The 20747-nt window shown below is 33.9% G+C and overlaps 1 protein-coding gene and 1 pseudogene across 3 annotated transcripts in view; both read right to left on the bottom strand.

The window, feature by feature from the left end:
- The window catches only part of PARP2 (poly(ADP-ribose) polymerase), a 188065-nt gene that overhangs the window by 94626 nt on the left and 72692 nt on the right, over positions 1-20747 (bottom strand). The window lies entirely within an intron of this gene.
- LOC149572338 (actin-like) lies at positions 14665-15265 on the bottom strand (annotated as a pseudogene).

Below are 20747 nucleotides of genomic sequence, written 5' to 3'. Positions count from 1 at the left end.
TTCTAAATAAATATGTCCATGAAAGATTGTCACCTTTGATTACATATCGGATGCGACTAAACAACAATAGAAGCATAAACTCACATGAATTCTAAATTTTAATTCAATATTCAATATTACAAATCAATAATACCAAGTTTTTCTCTGAAGTATTTCAACTTCACTCTAGCAAGAGCCTTGGTAAAGATATCAATTGTTTGCTCATTAGTATAGATGTACTCCAGTTGAATGATTCCTCGATTCACCTTATCTCGAATGTAGTGGTAAAGAATTTCAATATGTTTGGAGCAATTGTGGAAAACCAGATTTGTTGAAAGCTTGATGCAACTTTGACTGTCAAAATGAATCACAGTGGACTTCAAAGGTCTCTTGAACAAATCTGCTAACAACTTTTGTAGCCATACTGCCTCTCTAGCACCCAAGGAAGATGCAATGTATTATGCTTTGGTGGAACTTAATGCAATGGAAGTCTATTTTCTACTCGACCAGGAAACCATACCAGATCCTAGACTGAAGCAATATCCAGAAGTACTCTTACGTTCAGTAGGACTGCCTGCCCAATCAGAATCAGAATATCCATGAAGTCCAGTGTTTACTTTATCATATTTGATTCTCATTCCAATAGTACCTTTTAGATATCTGAAAATGTATTTGCCTGCATGTAGATGAATCTTCCTTGGTGCACACATAAACTGACTCAAGGTGTTAGTAGCAAAACATATGTCAGGACGAGTATTCACCAAGTACATTAAAGATCCAATAATCTTCCTGCAGTAAGTAGAATCTATAGGTTTTGATTTGATCATATCATCTTTCAACTTGTGTAGGTTTACTTCCATAGGAGTAGCCTTTGGTTTACATTCCATCATTCCAAATTTTGTTAAAATGTCGACTGTATATTTTCCTTGATTCAGAAGAATGCAGTTATCCTGTTGCTAGACTTCTGATCCAAGAAAGTAGTGAAGTAGACCTAAGTCTTTCATTTCAAACTCTGTTGTGATTCTTGTTTGCATTTCTTTATGAGATGTTCATCACCTGTTATCAACAAATCATCAACATATAACACAAGAATAATCATATCATCACCATCTGTTTAGAAGTATAAGTTGGAATCAGCTGCATTTTTGGAATATCCTAACTTCATTAGATAGTTGTCTATCCTTTCATAGCACGCTCTGGGAGCCTGTTTGAGACCATAACGTGCTTTCTTTAATTGACAAACATGAGTTTTGTTGTCATGAGTATTGAAACCTTTTCGTTACTCGATGTAGACTTCTTTTTTAATCTTGCCATTAAGGAACATTGTTTTGACATCCATTTGATGAACCTTCCATCCCTTCGATGCTGCAATAGCCAAGATGGTTATGAATGAAGTATATCTAGCAACTGGAGCAAATGTTTTTTCATAATCAATGCCTTCTTTGTGTGAGAAACCCCATGCTACAAACTTGGCTTTGTATTTTTCAATGCTGCCATCAAATGCATGTTTAATTTTAAACAGCCATTTGGAAGAAACAACTGATTTGTTCTTAGGTCTTGGTACAACATCCCATACATCATTTTTTAATATAGAGTTATATTCTTCAATCGTTGCTTCTTTCCAAGACTGATTTGAAAGTGCTTCTTTAACACTAGAAGGTTCTGTTTTTATAAGTTCAGTTAACAATGCAACATAACAGGATTGATTTCTTGTTCTTTTGCTCTCTCGCATCACTTCATTAGGTTCAACATGATTTTCTTCTATCATTTTCCTAACCCAAAGTGGCCTCTTTTTATCATTGATATTTTCAAAATCTTCATGATTAGACATAATGGAAGAGGAAGGTTCAAAATCATTCTCCCTCTCGATTTCTGTTTGTTGATTTTCATCTACTTCAAGAATAGATTCATCACTAAATTTGGAAATATTAAAAGCAATATCTTCTTCAAATTTCACATCTCTGCTAATCTCAATTGTTCTTTAACTTGGAATGAAGATCTTGTATCCTTTTGTTGTTTCATTATATCTAATAAATATTCCCTTCTTCCCGGAAGGTTCTAGTTTTGTTCTTCTCTCTTTAGGTATGTGGATATAAACTGGACATCCAAATATTCTTAGATGACTTAGATCACGTTTAATGCTAGTGAATACTTCTTATGGAGTAGTGTTCTCTAACATTGAGTGTGGACATCTGTTTTGAATGTAGACTGTAGTGTTAGATGCTTCAGCCCAGAAAGAAGGATGAAGGTTTTGATCGTGCATCATTGCTCTAGCTGATTCAACAATTGATCTATTTTTATGTTCCGCAATTCCATTTTGTTGAGGATTATAAGGTACAAAAAACTCCCTCTTAATCCCAACAGCAATGCAAAAGTTTTTTAAAATATCAGAGATATATTCACCTCCATTGTTTGATCCCAGAGTTTTTATTTTATGTCCTAACTAAAATTTTCAACTAACATTTTGAACTCTTTGAATTTCGCAAAGACTTCAGTTGATTACTTTTATTTCAAAAAATAGATCCAAGTTCTTCTAGAGTAATCATCAATAAAAATTACATAGAAAAAGCACCCATTAAGAGAAGGTACAGACATAAGACCGCAAAGATCAGTATGGATTAGTTCAAGAATGGATTTAGATTTGTGAACAATTTTAGGAAAAGATAGTTTAGTATTTTTGCCTAAAGAACATCCTTTGCAAATACTTAAATGATCAGTTTTTAAACTAGGTAAACCTTTTACAATTTTTCCTATGGATGATAATGCACAGTAGTGAAGGTGACGTAGCCTCCTATGCAAAATTTCGGTAGAATTTGCAATTTCATGACTAAGGGCTAGCTTTTTATTATTACAAAGTTTATAAAGACTTCCATCTCTAACTCCAACGGAAATGGCTTTTTTGATATTAGAGTTATTGGGCCAAGAGAACTTTGTCCTCTTGGAATGTGATCAGCAAGGCCAGAAATAGAGACAAAGTTTCTCTTTATACCTAGTACATATAAAATGTTACATCCCAATTTTTGACCTAATTTAAAATATAGCAGTTGAGGTTCACATGAAGTCAATTGACAGTTAATATGGCTATAATCCTATGAAATGGTAAGATAGTTAGTCGTTATAATTTCAAAATGAAGATAACAAGCTAGTTGATCATTTGTCATGAATTCATGGAATTGAGAAAGTTAACCATTATTATTTATGATTAAATAATTTATAATTTAATTACAAAGAATTTCCTTGCAAGAAACATGTCGAAGGGGTGGAAGCATTGTCAGAAAAGAATTAGGCAGGAGCATCACCATCCCTAGGCAAATGGGTTGAGAACCTAGCGACTTGAAACAGGATAAATCTGTGGGACCCACATGAGTTATTTAAATAAATAAATTGAGAAAATAATTGGGTTAAAATGTAAAATGTATCTCAAAGGATTTTAATTTATCTTTTACCATATTAATTTAATAAATATTTATATACGTGCACATAATATAAAAATGATTTAGCACCATTATAATTTAATAATTTAATAAAGTGATGTTTACATGTACATATAATATTAAAGTGATGTTTACATGTACATATAAGATTATAATAATATTCGACTTATAATAACATTTGAATTATTATAATTTTCAAATTATAATCTTCCAACTCTGTTTCCATGCTTTTTATTTTAATATTCTTGGTTTTGACCGATTAACACTTGACATGATAAATCAATTTTATATTTGGCAATTCGAATTGTTTTATAATCTTTCCAACTTCTCTTTCAACCATTTTATTTTCTTTTCCCTCTTTAATTCTCTTCTTTTCAAATCGAATTCATGTTGGTATCCGTATAGTCTTCTTGAAAACCGATGGAAGCCGAGGAGACTCGGCTTAGCTATTAATAAGTCGTGATCAAATTTAGGAGGCATATACTTCTTCCATTTTTTTGTTATCTTCCTCCTCTACGTCTGTGTTTGCACACTCTCTCTCTCTCTCTACCGAATACCATACCTTTTGCACCCCAAATCCCTGCGGTATAGCTATTACATTCACTTTTTCATTTATCAATGCTATCAGATTGAAGCCAGAATTAAGCCTCAGATTTACGGGAGGACAAGATACAAATGAATCTTAGGTCATGAATTCTGATAATGGTATTTCTTGCTTTGTTTTCCATGATAAGTCGATGTGCAATGTTCCTATACTCCCGTCTCTGCATTATGTTTTTCTCCTCCACAAATGAGGCGCCCTTCTACCGGTCCTTGCTTTTCTGAAGTTGACTGTCATGGATCAATTTTTCCTAAGCTTCTAGGTCCTTGCCAAAATCCCTGGTTACCGGCGTATGTTTCAATTAAAGGTACTATCTTTGCACATTGAGTCAATCTTTGTGATTGTCGTGTTGAAGTTACTGATTCCTTGCAGCATTATCATTTTGGTAAATACTTGTCATTCAGAGTTAATGTTTAGCTAAAACATTGTCTTCAATTCAGTATTCGTATGATTTCGTTCTCAAGGCTCGATGCAAGGTAAAGAACGACTGGCTTTCTAAATTCAATCATCATACCAACCACCACAAATAGGAACAATCTCAGACTTCCACGAATGAAATACAAGTCAAAGATACGTTGATGGGTAATGTTTGAATATTAACGAGCTCTTTGGTAACCATTTCAAATATTCACAATATGTTTGCACGTTTATTGCTTACATTGACACCTTGTTTGATACTATTAATTTGATTCTCTTTCTAATTTTGCCTTGTTCATGGCAAGTGATAACCGGGTAAACTTAGTATGGATCCATAATCACTATGTAATTGGATGATAGATCTACAAAATCAATTTTGAAATCTTAAAAGAACATAAACATGTAATCACAGATTGTGAAATGCTAGATGTGTGTAATCTTCTTGTATAATTGATAGAACCAGTTGTTCTAAGAATTCCAAACACTTGGGACTCACCCGGTTGTGTAGCCAAGGAAAAGGGTGAAGAGGTGAGAGAAAGGAATCTGCAATAACATGAAAATAGTATCAGTTCTGACATAACAATATTTATCATTTTTAATATGAAATATTTATAGCTCATGCATAATCCTGTAATCTCTTGCTACCAAGCTGCATAGTGTTTTCAATACCAAGATGCCCAGTGGATGGCAAGATGACCCCTGTCTATTCCGAGCAAAGTAACAAGAATCGGAATCGGATCGAAATCGGCAAGGCCGAATCAAATCGTGAATCGGCCATGAATCGGAATCGAATCGGCCATGAATCGGAAAATTTAAAAAACCCTTGAAATTTAGTGAGTAAATTATTTCATAAACCCTTTATCGCTGATTCGATTCACCGATTCACAAAAAATCGTTTGGCTTGAATCGAATCGCCGAATCGCATGAATCGCATGAATCGCCGTGATTCTTGGAACTATGATTCCGAGTAGGGAGGGCCTTTCTAGTTAGAGATCGTGTGGGGATAAGATTTGGTCCAAGATTGGGTGGCTAAGCCCCTGGCAATGTTTCACCTCTCCCCAAAACGTCGACGTGTGTCTGACAGAGATAAGCTATGCATTCAATTGTTTATCACAAACAAGTATTATCTCTTTTATATATATGAGAAAGTAAGATTAATTGAGTTATTTCATCATTATAGATATTTTACACGTAGACATGAGAGATAGATTTATGGATTGATTTTCATTTATATGAATATCGAATATGAGCATATTTTCTAATCTTGAGTTACTGCCACAGTTAAGTCATCGGAAGGAAAGGAATTTGAAGCCCTAATTGATTCAGTGACAACTGGAACCCTAAATAATACAGTGGTATCGGAAGCCCTAATTGAATCAGTGGTATTAGAAGCCCTATTCGAATCAGTAGTATCAAAAGCCATAAGTGATACCATGGTATCTAAAAGCCCTAAATGATCCGACGGTAATCGATGCCCTAATTGATACAGTGGTATGTGATGCCCTAATTTTAAATATAGTGGTATTTAATCGTAATCATCATTTAATTTTGAGATAGTGGTTTTTAAATGGTAGTCGTCATGTGATACTGTTATAGTGATATTTGTGGACTAACCCAGGTGGTTGCAAATGCATCCATAGTTTTAATTTAGATCTCAAATTTCATGGTATGAGGTTTTTAACTTCTATCGTAATTTTCATTGATGGTGATTTCAGCTCTTCGTTAAGAAATTTTGTTTAACTATTTTTAACCGTCAATCCCTTTCATATGAAGGAAACTGATTTAGTTGACTTCCTATGACGATGAAGTGATAACTGTATTTTTTTGAGTATGTTAGTTGTTAATTAAGACCCGAAAAAACGAGTTGTTACATAAAACATTTTTGAGTTGTAGAGTAATTCTTGAATTTAGGTCAATTAAACAGGAACCAATTCTTTCAATAGGATGAGTAGAGTTATCTCCAATAGTAACTTCTTCTGAGGCTTGATCTGTTAAGGTTTCGAATTTGTCTTTAAAACCTGTAATGTGTCGAAATGCTCCACTGTCTATGATCCAAGTATTGTGGTTAGAGTTTAATTCACTTGAAAGGGCTAAGTAAAAAGCATAGTTTTCTCTTTCTTCTTTCTCTTCACCCTCTTCTTTGATTTCTGCTAAAGTTACTTGAATTTTCTTCTTTTCAAGACAAAATTTATGGGAGTGACCAATTTTGTCACATTTAAAACATTTAACTTTTGACCAATCACATTGCTTGTAAGATTTGTTAGATTCATTTTTGTTGTATTTGAAATTTTTCTTCTTTAAGTGCTTGAATTTCTCCCTCTTGATTTGTGCTTAGTCCTCTTGAGACTGATATAGATTCTTATTGAGTGCATTCATTTTTCAATACATTAAATTTTGGAAGTCCGAGTCGAGAGCTTAAACCTCAAATAAATGTTTTCCATGATAAAGGAAGACCTCTCAGTGCTATCATGCTGAGTTCTTTGTCATCAACTTGATTTTTCATTGTTGCAAGTTGATCTTTTAGTTTAGAAATTCTTAGAAAGTATGAGGTGATATATTCTCCATTTTTCATCTTTATGTATAGTAGATCTTGTTTTAGAGTTAATAATATACTACTATTGTTGATTTCAAATGTATCTCAAATTGTGGAGAACATCTCAAATGCAGTCTTGAGGCTAGATATGGAAGGAAGAATATGATCTTTTACAGAATCTTATAATGATTTCCATTGCTTTGTTATTATGTCTTTTCCATGTTACTTTCTCTGGCCCATTTTCAGGCATAGACATGTTTGTTTCAATATATTCTTCTAATTCCATTTCCCTTAATACTATCATTACTCAAATTTTCCATAATGAGAAATTAGATGCACTGTCAAGCCTATCTTCTAGTCTCACATGATTCACCATTTTAATTTTGAAATTTATTCCTTCTTAGAACTTCTGAGAATTTAGATTTTAATGTTAAGTAATAGTTTTTCTTATCAGAATGACTCTGATACCATGTTAGTTTTATGAAACTCTGATAAATAAAACTACTACAGTAAATATGATAACAATAGATGCTCTTACTTGTTCAACAGTGGTGCAAAAGTAGTCCTTCAAATAATGGTTATCTTTGAATTGCTGATCTGCTGAATCTTCTTTGTGCATGTGCAGATCCAAATGAAATGTATACTGGTTAGTGATCCTAGGACCTGTGATAACAGAGAGTATTGAACGATACTTAATAATTATTGTAGTGCACATCGCTAGGATAAAGATGCCTTGGATTGATGTCTTACCCATCGATCTGCAATACGTATATATATTTTGAGTAATGGTTGTGACCCGTAGAGTCATGCCTCTACGGGGCACAACTAATGATTTGTTACCAATTAAACAGTCACCGCTTAATACAAGCAGTCGGTGATGTATATATATACTACTGCTGCCGACAATATAATATGGCAGTCAGTCAATACATAATCTGCTGTCAATGGATTTAATCGCATGTTCATGAAACCATATATAACTCACTCACACACACACACACACACACACACACATGTGTGTGTGTGTGTGAGAGAGAGAGAGAGAGAGAACCACAGAGAAAACTTTCAGATAAGTATGACACAGTTTGCATATGACAAATTACTTCTACAGACGCTATACATCAACATGCGCAAGGGTGGAGCTTTTTGTATCTATTGCTTGACTGTAAAACATGTTTTAGCATGTGTTTTCTTTTATAAGTCCATTATAAGTCACTGGTGGCAATTTTTAATGCATTTACATGTATTAAAAACAAAGTTGTGAACACATGTAAAAGGTTCAAACCAACTTGTCATCACTTTGGCTGGCCAAAGTAAACATGACTGCATGTCTCAAAATACTCTGGAATGCATGTTTATGGAGTCTAAAAGCACATTATGACTTCTTGTATATGTAAAAGTCATATTAAAACGCATTGTTACGCATAACGTGGAGATTTTTTAGTCATTTCACATGTGATAATTCCTTGTTCTATATGTCAAAGAAAAGTCATAACCCTGAGTAGTGATTTTTATCACTTTTGTATACATATAAACACATGTATATACATATTAAAAGCTTGTTATTCATTTAAAAGGTAAGTAATGACTTATTAAATTGTGAAACTACAACACAACGGTAAATTGTGAGCCTCTTATCTGGGAGGTCATGGAATCGAGTCTACTCGAACTTAATAAATAATAATAATTAATCATAACACAATAATTAATCTTGGCTTTGGCCTCTTACAGATCAAAAAAAAACACTTCAAGAATTTTTTCAATATATAAACTTATTCATGCATATAAATGGATAAGAAAAGCTCGTTTTTGCGCATACAGTGATTTAAAATGTTGCTTATTACATGGAAATGCACATAAAAAGCACATTTTGGGCAGTATAAGGTAAAAGAGTGTAAGACCCCTCCTTGCATGTACTTATCTAAACATGAATTTCTCTAGTAATTCTCTTTATAGGAGAATAAAATGGATAGAAGAGCGCGATGAAATGATGGAATAAACAGTTATTATGGTTTAATACATACTCTCATAAGGATTGTTAGAAACTTGAAGATTAAATTATCATCACACTGTAAACTGTTCATGAGATAACTTAATATTAGAAGTTACGGTAAACAATTATACAAGTGATTGTAGGAGAATATTGTGTGATTAAATGTTAAATACAGCTTTGTGCTGAGTTTGACCAACTATGTGGAAACATGAATTAGAGACTATAGGGTCGAGGCACCTTTGTATACACTATCTATATATGTATATTCTATGATTTAAGGAACTTAAGTATTAGGATGGGGCTAGGACCCCCTACGAATGTGTTAATATTTATCCACTCAGGTGATCTTTTGATAATGCTAGAAGCTATTGTATATGTGTTGATGATATCCATTCAGGTGATTATTGTGATGTTGTAGATTGAACTAATGGTAAATAGAGATTAGTATGTGAATTATATTTTGAGATAAGATTGGTGTTGCTAAGGTGTTATATGAAGTTTTAGACAAAAATATAATGTAATGCTTACAGGCTTTAAAGATGGACTGACTGTGTTTTTAACTGGAAAATAAAATAGTGAATTATTGTACCTTAATAATATAAGAGTATTGTGTTACAAAAGATTATAGTTCTAGGTTGAGATAAGTTTACTGATTGTGCAGAAACATGATTTAATCATAATATAGCATGTTGACCTAGAGTACATTTGTATAACATAGGTGTTACGAAATTAAAGGACTTCGATATTAATAACGATGAAAATGAATTAGAGGTTCTATGATTCAAGTGTTTAAATGGAAATGGGTATCAGTTGGATTCTTGTGATGATTTACTTTATAATGACTTTACTTATGATGCTAATTAGGATTTACCTTATGCCCCGTTTAGGATTAATTATATATGCATTTGATTGCTCATTCTGATGATGGAAGTTGAATTACGATTAAATTCAGAATGTTAGATGAATTATGGTTAAAAGTTCAAGAATTGAATTGATGGATATATCATGAGTTTCGATTACACAAGTGTTTAATATGATCATTGTTTAAAAATGAAAAGTTTATTGAAGTGAAATTAGGAATGTGTAATGCTGAATTAAATAATGCAAGCTAAATTGATATATGTGTGTGTGTGACTTTTCTTTAGCTACTAATATTTGAATTGAGTGTGCAGGGAATTAACCATGGTACTAAATAAGATAACCAGGGGCTAAACCTATGTACAAACAATGAAGCCAAAGTTCAATCTATTGAAAAGATTTGAACCTCGTTATTATGTATTTTAAATTGTAAACATAAATTAAGTGTGTCTATTAGATTAGATTCATTGTGTAATTAGTGACATGTCACTCGTAATGTGTAATGTGTTTTTATGGTGTCACTTGACACTTGTAATGTCCATGTGTAAATAACATGTCAATTAAGGTTTGGCAAGAAACACTTTAAAACTAAACCTAATAGAGTACCTAAGCTAATCCCACTTAAAAAGAGTTATTATATGAAGTCTCATCAAGTAGAATTTCCAATTCAAACTTTAGTTGCACTTTTGAGGGCTACAAAAGTGGTCCTAGGGTGTCATTTTAGTGGAATTTAAGTACCCATATGGTAGTACTATGAGTTAGGGACCTAATTTTCACTACTAGAAGGCCTAGACAACTTTAGTGGCCCTCCCAATAAACTACTTTTCAAAAGTTGCGAAACTTGCCCACTCATTTGCCCAAGCTTAAATTTATGAGAGGAAACAAGAACGAAGGCCAAGGACTAAGAGTCAACTCGCACTTATTGCTAGTGGGTGGGTAGGAATTTGGAGGACTTTTTTAGAGGGCTTTGGACAACTTAGTGGGTGTTCATTCACTCTCTAGTTTTAGAGACACTAGGGTTTTGGAGATCAGAAGCAAAAAGGAAAGGGGCTCTTCTCAACTATTCATTTCCATTACTTTGAACAACGTTGGTGGCTCTTGCCAAGAGAAACTCTTTAATTTTTTTGTAGATTAGTATGTGAATGGATTCATCAACATGTATTGTATGCATTTCTCTTGTATGTTATTGTTGTTTTAGTTAAGGGATGGGTACGAAGATTCTTGATTCCTTGTTTTTCTTGCATTTTGAGGGTGTTTTGTTCTTGGGTGTGAAGGGCATTACTCACCCTTGGGAGGGAAGAAGTGGCCTTAGGTGAAGGGGTTAGTTGGTGCCTCCATTGTAGTGCAGAGTTTCTTATCATGGAGAAGAGGAAAAAGAAGCATGGAATATGAGCTCTTGCTTGCCATTGATGTTTTAATATATTTTGTGAGTGATAAGGAGATGGATGTGTGAAGAAATTGTGGTTTGTATAAGCCTTGTGAAGGCATGAGTTTGATTATGTTATCAATAGCATCTCCTCCTTGGTTGGCCCACCTTCACCCTCTTTCATGGGTTTCTTAGGTGATCCAATTGTGAAGCCTTGGCTAAGGGTGTATTTGTTGTTATTGTGATGTTTTATGCATTGTGGGCTGGTTGTGTGTATATCCCGTTTGGGCTGGTTGTGTGTATATCCCATTAGGCCTTGGTTCTCCGAGCTTGGGAGTGGTCTCTTAGTGACATAGGTTGGGAGGTGAGCACTCCATGGTTATGCTCAAGTTTTGTTTCAGGTTTGTGGATTCAAGTTGGAGAAAGCTTGGAAGTTTTTGGATCTCCTATTGGGCTCCTGTGAAGGAAAAGTTCACGTTGCATTGTGATCAGACTTTGTATATGACAATTATCCATTTCTCATCATTGTATCATTGCATGATTGTTGTTGAGTGATGGAAATTCCTTTCTAATTCATCCTCATTGTATTGTATGTATCATAAAAGTTCAAATAAATAGTATTCATGTTGAAATCATTTGGCTTGCAACACCATGTAAATCTCTCTATTGTTGTAGCAGTAAAGAGGGAAAGAAGTAATGCTTCATTGTGAAACTTGAATGATAATGTATTGGAGCTTTAAGGATTTCATGTCATTATACATGATAGTTCTTGAAATAACTAAAGTTGCATTTGAAATGGTTGAAATTTGATGCATAAAAGATATATAGTTGCATTCAAATGAATACCATGTAGTTGAATTAATTGCAAAGTTGCATTATAATGATTGGCAGATGTATTTGAATACTTGCATTGTGGAAGAGATAAATATTTGGTTTAAATTAATATTCTTGTAGTAATGTAAATGTTAGAATGAAAAAAGCTAATCAATTAAACCTATATTCATTATTGATCTTAATAAAAGTAGACAATTGAAAGAAACGAAACTATAAAATTATCCCATAAAGTCAACCTATTGGACGATGAAAAATAAAATGAAATACAAAAGGAAGTTTCCAAACACTAGCAAAAACACCACCTACAAGATTCTGGCTTTTGTATAGGAAAACCATTTAATTCCACTGTCCAAGAAAAAGGTCACTCACAAAGAATATACTTTTGAAATATTTTCCCATCAAAAAAAGGCCCATAGTTTAATATTATTTGAAAGAAAATCCGAGAGAAAACAAGAACATATTGTAATGTTAGCATGTTACACTTTTTAAGCAAGTAAATCAAAGAAAATAATATAAAATAAATTGTGATGAATGTTTGTGTGGGAGGGTGAGACCCTATGTGGGCCCCACCTTTCCCACTTCCCAACACTCCTTTTCTTATGTTTCCCTCACGCCACCTTTTACAACCTGCAGTAAAGTTTTTTTAAAATATATATATTAAGATGTCACTGGGGTACCCTTGCTTGGTTAGGCCCCCTCCTTACTGTTGTTCCCCCTTTGCTAAATGCAGTCTCCCTCTTAAAGAGCCACCCACTTGGAGAGTACACATGGCAAGTGGAAGGGTGGGGGGAAAAAGGTAGATAGGGAGATAGCAAGGGGGGAATATAATAGGGTAGGTTAGTAGGTTGGTAGGGTAGATAGGATAGATAAGGGGTGGGAAAATAAATAAGTAGGGGTTTAGGAATTTTTGTTATTGATAGTTATATATTTTATTTTTAATATATATATATATATATATATATATATATATATATATATATATATATATATATATATATATATATATATATATATATATATATATATGATTTATTATATATGTTGGGTGGATATTTTGCAACAGACACTTTTGTTAAAAATCTAGTCGTGAAATAGGATGACCAGCCACAATGTGTGAAACAGTCTCTCCTACCTTAAAGGGAAGGCTTCCCCTTCTCACCGTTCCTTGGATCAACTCAAGGTAAGCAAGAAGTTGAGAGATTTGTCAGGGATGTTACTAATACTCTTTCCTCTTAACTTTCAGGAAAGAATCCACTTACCCACAAAACGAGTAATGGGCAAGATGAAATCTCTAACTACACTTCTATCTAGTAGTTGGAAACGGTGATACCGATAAACTAACACTAACTCAAAGGCTAGCTGAAAGCATACCAATTTGGCTCTAGGTCCTATTTTAATCTATTCTATAAGAAAAGCCTCTACCATTGGGGCACAAAGACTTCCAGAAGTGTATGATCTCTATTCTATAAGAAAAACCTCTACCATTGGGGCATAAAGACTTCCAGAAGTAGGAAAATTTTAACTATTTTTCATCAATTTGAGATGGTAATACAAGCTACAGCCAAAGCTCCTAGTTTATGTATCACCACAATCACTCCCAGTCAAAGCTTCGGCTCCTATTGCTTCTGATCTGAATCATTTTGTCAATTCAGAGGACAATACCGAAGGAAGAAACAATGGTATTGTAAATACATAATAAACAATATCAAGAATTCAATTTATTCATAATATTAAATAAAATTCCATATAATTGCGGACAATCTCGTAAGTGAGATGTATGCTTGCAAATCAATCAAATTTGGACAAACTGTGGAGGAGTTGTGTGTCCGAGTTCATAATAGTTGGGCTATCCCGTGAATGAGATGTATGCCCATGAACTCTATAGGAATTGGGCAATCCCATGGTTGAGATGTTTACCCATGAACTCCATATATAACATCTGATACAAATTGGCAATCTCAGCAAGCGAGATGTATGTCCATATCCTTCTCTATTATTGAATTCAACTTGAGCCTCTTTATACATCTTCATAGAAGTTGAAAGGTCACTTTATCTACATCTCTATTAGAATTTGAATGGACAATTCCAAATTGAAAAGTCATTAGAATTAATTAAAATATATGATTTAATATAATATGCATGTTCAATTCTGATCATTCCTCCCCTCTTACGAGGCAATAGGCCCCATTGTCTTATCATCTTTGAGATAGAATAAAGATATGCTGTCAATAATGATTGTACAAATTCACGAATTTGTTGATATATTGGAGTACCTCCATATGCAACCACCACTTTATGACAAGTTTGATAGGAAAACTTTCTAACTTCTTGATGTATTTGAGAAGCCAATTCTCTAGTGGGAGAAAGAATAAGGGCAGATGAAAAGGCCCTGCAAATGCCCCAGGGCTTGATAGGTGGTTGGCCTCCCAAAATCCTCGCAATTATGGAAAGGCAAAAGGCCGTTGTCTTTCTGGACCCCGTCTAAGCACAAACCATCAAATCTCGACCAATGATGACAAAGTGTAGTGAAGGTATTTTTGTGGAGGCTACTGTGGGTTTGGTACATTTTGATGTGTTATTTATGTTCTTTGCGCATAATCGTGCTCGTGGAGACTGCAAATTACTGAAAACAATGTACTTGGCAAGAAACTAGGACAAAATTGTGTTCATATTCTGTGCTTTCACATCAATCAGATCTCTACTTGCCAAGTCGATTTTGTGAATGGCGTGGGGAAGGGCGTATCCTTCATAGATTGGTACTACGTGAGTTACACCATCTCTTGAATCCAGCACAACTCCAGTAGTTCTGGTGCTAGCCTAGAGAGAAAGTACTGCTTGAATGGCAATATAGGTTGCAGGAGCATTAAATGCCTCAAACATGATTTCCACCACTTTCTCTCTATTTATCTTCAAGTTGAGAGGAGCCTCAATTAGAAGAATGGGATACTCTTCTATGGAAACGTGCATCTCGTTGTCAAATGTGTAGTGCCAGATTTTCTCCATATCCTCCCAATTGGTGGCGATGTCGTGCCTGATTGGATCCCTGAGACTGAGAATCCCTCTTTTTGACTGTGCTTAATCTCCCACATAAGCATCCTTTGTTTCCATTCCTACCATCACCAACTTATTTTTTGCCCTGCCAACAATGCTTGGGAATACTTTTCGGCACATCATCTCCGGAAAACCCCGCCTTCACTGTGCCTGATCCATTGTCGCAAACAATGGCCTAAACCTCTTCTAGATCCTCCATCTAAAACACTTTTCAAACCTGAACTATCTATAAAGTAGGAAAAATGCTTTGAAGTTTGATCTCCGCAAGAGAAGAAATCACACAAATAATCAGCAAGATTGTGCAAATGGAAATCATGTGAAAGCTCTTATAATTCAAAATTTGGAACCTGCTCTGATACCACTGATCTGAATCGTTTTGTCAATTCAGAGGACAATACCAAAGGAAGAAACAATGGTATTGTAAATACATAATAAACAATATCAAGAATTCAATTTATTCATAATATTAAATAAAATTCCATATAACTGTGGACAATGTCATAAGTGAGATGTATGCTTGCAAATCAATCAAATTTGGACAAACTCGTGGAGGAGTTGTGTGTCTGAGTTCATAACAGTTGGGCTAAGCCATGATTGAGATGTATGCCTATGAACTCTATATAGGGGTTGGGCAATCCCGTGGTCGAGATGTCTACCCATGAACTCCGTATATAAGATCTTATACAAATTGGCAATCTCAGCAAATGAGATGTATGTCCATATCCTTCTTTATTATTGAATTCGACTTGAACCTCTTTATACATCTTCATGGAAGTTGAAAGGTCACTTTATCTACATCTTCATTAGAATTTGAATGGATAATTCCAAATTGAAAAGTCATTACAATTAATTAAAGACAAGAATTAATTAAAATATATGATTTAGTATAATATGCATGTTCAATTCTGATCAGCTTCTTAACACAATATGCTCTTATTATTGAACACACAATAATAACATGGGTCAAAGACAATAGGCACAAATTATAGTCAAAGCTTCTAATTTGCTCTATCACAATTGCTTCCAGTCAAAGCTTCGAATCCAATTGCTTCTTTTTATTCGGTTTTCTCCTAAATTCGTACTACACAATCAAAGTTATGCTTGTACAAGTATGGCAGAGCTTTTTTTTGTATACAACAAAAGATGATTTTTACAATGAAAGGCCACTTCTTTATATAGGCAAAGGAGTTGAGAAAAAAGATGAAAAACTGAGAGCAACTCAACCAACTTTAACCCGGTCTAACTAACAAGATAAATTATTGTATTACATGTCATTACACATGCAAATCATATTACATGTAATTACACAATTTCCTACAATACATCCTCTCCAACTACAAATATGATTGAAGAAGAAAGAAGACGGAAGAGAAGGAAACTATCCTAAGGATTATTCTGAAGGGCCTTGTACTTGGCAAAGTTATCTCGGATGATCATAGGATAGGAAGTACCTGTATTTTGTGCCACTGCATTCACCTTAACAACCATGGTGTTGTTTTTTTTGATAGCCTCTGACTCTCTTTGATGAATTGTCCGTTGTCATTTGAAAACTTGATGTGATCAAGCTTTTTATCGTTCGAGTTTTCGTGAATTCTCCTTTGTAGATTGGCACATTATGGAGTCTCTGACACTTTGAAGACCTTCTTGATGATGTCTGGATGTAAACTGAGAACAACTTTCCATCAACACTTTTAACTTCTTCTTTTAAGCAAAGTGCTTGGCGCATTCCTACACAAACTCAAGTTCTAAGACAACCATTGGGAAAATGGAGACCAAATCAATTACTGCTTCTTTGATTTGAAGCAGGTCTTCTTTTCTGGATGTCTTATTTTTTATAGAAATTCTAACATATCTTGACTTGCTGCAACATGAAAGTTTCAATTGGATTGAATCCATCATTAGAAGATATGGATTCTGACTCCATGAGAATATTGGCAAAATGGATCTCTGAGGAACAGTATATTCGGAGTATTGATTAGATACTCATGGAACATATGCAATGAATTGGATGTGAAATGGAAAGTACATGTGAAGGGATAAAATGGGACTTAGGAAGATGGATGGCATGTAAATGTATATGGGAAAGGGATGAGATTACATGTAATCACAGATGGAGAATGAGATTACATGCAAGTGCAGATGGAGAATGAGATTACATGTAAGTGTGAATGATGGATGGAAATACATGTAATTGCATGTGAAGAGTGAGAAGTGAAACGTTATGATATGTAATGAAATGAAACGTGCTCATTCTTGGGAAAGAACTTGCAATTTCTTCCAAAAGAAGAAAAACGAAAAAGCAAGCAAGCAAACAACGAAAACAAGCACAAAAGAAACACGTCTTTGGTTTTAGACTCGAATGTCAACAAGCAAGTCACTTTCATGTGAAAATTCGAATTTGGAATTTGAGGAAATTCCAAACACTTAGAAATGAATGTTTTCATCCTATTTAAAGAGAAATTGCACTTTACATGGCATGCATTTGGACAAGTGGGCAACTTCAAGCTAAAATATGCATGGAAATAGCAAGATATGCATGAATTGATGAGCAAGTTTGAAAATGTCCACTTACTTGGAGATCCTAGAGCCAAAAAAGAAAGAATCATAAACTTTGAAGACAAATTCTCCTCCAAATCCGGATTCTTAAACAATAATTTGACTTCTTCCGTACTTGCATTCAACAAATATTAATAAGAAATGAAGGGTCGAATTTGAGATGAAAATGCCAAATACATGGTCTCCGAAGGCAATAGCATGCATTAAAATTCAAAAACAACCCCTACTGATCCAAACATATGGGCTGGAAATGCCATCTTTTGAGCTTTTTAAACAAAAACATGTCTTTTTCATGCAAAAGATCTGTGTCGTTTTTGCAAAAACGTGGCTCACAAATGCATATATATTGATCTTTTTTACTTTTGAATGCAAAAACGACTTTCCCAAATGCATATGCATGTACCCAAATGCAAAAATGTGGCTCCAAAACACAAAAAAGTGAATGAAAAACCCAATTTTTTGGGCGTTTTTAGCAAAAATGTGATTCATGGAAGGCATGAAATGAAGCATTTTTTACATCTAAAGGCAAAAAAATGTTCTTCAATAGCAAATATATGGATCAAAACCTCAAAACGACTTCTATTTGAGCCAAAAAGTGATCAAACTTCCCCAAATCTGTGCGTTTTTCACAAAAATGTAGCTCAAAAATGTCATGAAATGAACCGTTTTTGTATGAGATTCAACGCTTAGGGCATTATAATGCCAAAAGATGCAAAAATGACCCTCTTCCTAAGGATTTCAAGCCATATCATGGGCAGATCTGCTCATTTTTAGTGAAAAACGTGTTCTTGGAGAGGAAAAACATGAAGTTTTTTGCCTTTCTTGCTTCAAATTCGGCTTCATCATTTGTAAATATGTGAAATATATGCAAAACATGTTCTCCAAGTGCCATTACATATTTAAAATCATGTTTGAACGCCATTACATATTTAAAATCATGTTTGAACGCAAAAACGCATTCTCCAAGTGCAATTACATATTTTAAAAACATGCAAAACTCACTCTAGGAGGGTCATTGCACATTTTAAAAACTCAAATATGCATTGTTCACTCTAGGAGGGTGATTGCATATTTTAAGTCAAAAGCATTTACATGCTTTTAGTTCAAAAACTCATTCTCTAGGAGCATATTTACATGCAATTGGATTTGAAGGACATGTTTACACAACTTAAGTGATCAATTAAGCACATGTTTATTTAATTTTTGAAGAAATGTCACTTAATTGAGTCATAAATAATATTTACACTATATAGTTTAATATATAATGTGCAAATATCATTCAAAAAGTAATATTTATTAAGAAGTTTTGAATTAAAACTCAAAAATTAAATCAAATTATATAGTTAATATAGTCACTTAAGTGAAAAATAAAAAAGTAACTCAACTTAAAAATATAGCATAAAGTGCACTCTTGTTACTTTAAATAAAAAATTAAAATGACAAAGTAACCTAAAAACATAACATAAAGTGAATTTATGTTATATTTTTCAAAAAATGAATGTCAAGTTTAAAATATAACATGATATTTTAATTCGTGCAGTTGCACCTGGAGAGTCCACTTTTTGGGCATTAAAATGATCATATCTTTTGATTGCCAACTCTGATTAAGCCCTAACATATACGAATCGAAGGGAAAATTGAAAGCAATAACTTGAGTAAAACCAAAGGACCAAAAACCAACAAACACACACTCGAAAACAAAAAAAAGAACATTGAAGGCTTCAAAAATCAAGCATAGACTCAACATAAAAAAAAACAAAAAAGACTTAACGAAAGCCTTCAATAAAAGGATCCATTATATCAATTGGTACTGATTGGTTGATCAATACTAACCGATTAAATAATGAATTAAACTTAGAGAAATTCGAAACTAATTTGAAAAAGTTTTGTACTGTTACCTACATTTTGTGGTGACAAAATGCAGGACAACAGCTGCTAAGTCTGGGGAATGTTACTCGTTTGTTCTTGGAAACAAAAAGTGACATAGAATCCAATTCTCTAAGTGCCTTCATCCACTCCATTGGGCAATAGAGTTAGGCGACAAAAGAAAAACTAATCTAATGCAACTGAAGCAAGGCAAATCTAATAAAACAAAAATGTGCAAGCACTCTTAATTGAAAGCAAAGAAAAACCCTACCTAAATAAAACTAGCCAAAAATGCAAAATTTTAGATGAAACCATTGACTGGCTCAACAAAATAGCTTCGTTTTTTCAATATCTTGCAGTACCTTGCATGCTCACATGCAACTTCATATTGATGGAACACAAACAACTGGAGCAATGATTTCAAAGCCTAATGTAACACCTCTAGGAAGAGATGGAAGAATTCACCTTTTTGAGATGAATTATGTGTAATACTACTCCAAGAAAGGTCCATGAATTGAAATTGCTCCTCCAAAATTGAACAATCTTCTTTGGTGTATTTTTTAATGGTATTTCCATGTTTAGATACATGTGGAATCTCGAATCTCTAACTTTCCATTAAGCCTCCAACCAAGCAAGATGTTGGATTGGACATTCTCTTGATCGAACAAATTCTAAATCTTTCATATCTGTTGCAACTTTCTTGACTGGTTCATTAATCACCGGCACCTAAGGATGATCAAGAAAACCTTGATCATATGATTTCAGTAATGACATAACTGTATTTCCTAACTCGACATGTTGCTCACAAACTTCTGACTTGGGAAAGTCTTTAATTTATAAGAAATTCCTTTTCAAGCTCTAGGGTAGAACATTTATGCAAAATGTTCCAAGGTTCATGACCTTGAGACACAAATACATCGTTTTTAGCTTGATTAGAACTTGCTTGCATGCCAACTTTTATGACACAACCATCTTGAACCTTGGAAGAAAAAATTTCCTTCCTCAACTTTTCATCACAGGCCTTCTGAGACTGCATTCACCAGAAATGAGTGGCCAGCTATGTCTTCTTCCTTTTCCTAGAAGAGAATAGCAAGATCACTAGTTTCAGATACAAGATGCTTTACTGTTGCCTTCGCTAATGGTGCTTCAATTACAAGCTTCTTAGATGGTGAAGCTAACACTTTGTTGATTCCCATCAATAGAACTATGAGGAATAGTCAGAAGAGGCCTCCTTTGTATATCTTCATGACTAACAAAGA

This window comes from Cupressus sempervirens, chromosome 2 (assembly GCF_028749045.1).
Source record: "Cupressus sempervirens isolate cs-2001-9-10 chromosome 2, ASM2874904v1, whole genome shotgun sequence".
NCBI classification, from domain to species: Eukaryota; Viridiplantae; Streptophyta; class Pinopsida; order Cupressales; family Cupressaceae; genus Cupressus; species Cupressus sempervirens.
The sequence above is the reverse complement of the archived record's forward strand: the minus strand, read 5'-3'. Positions and strand labels throughout refer to the sequence as shown.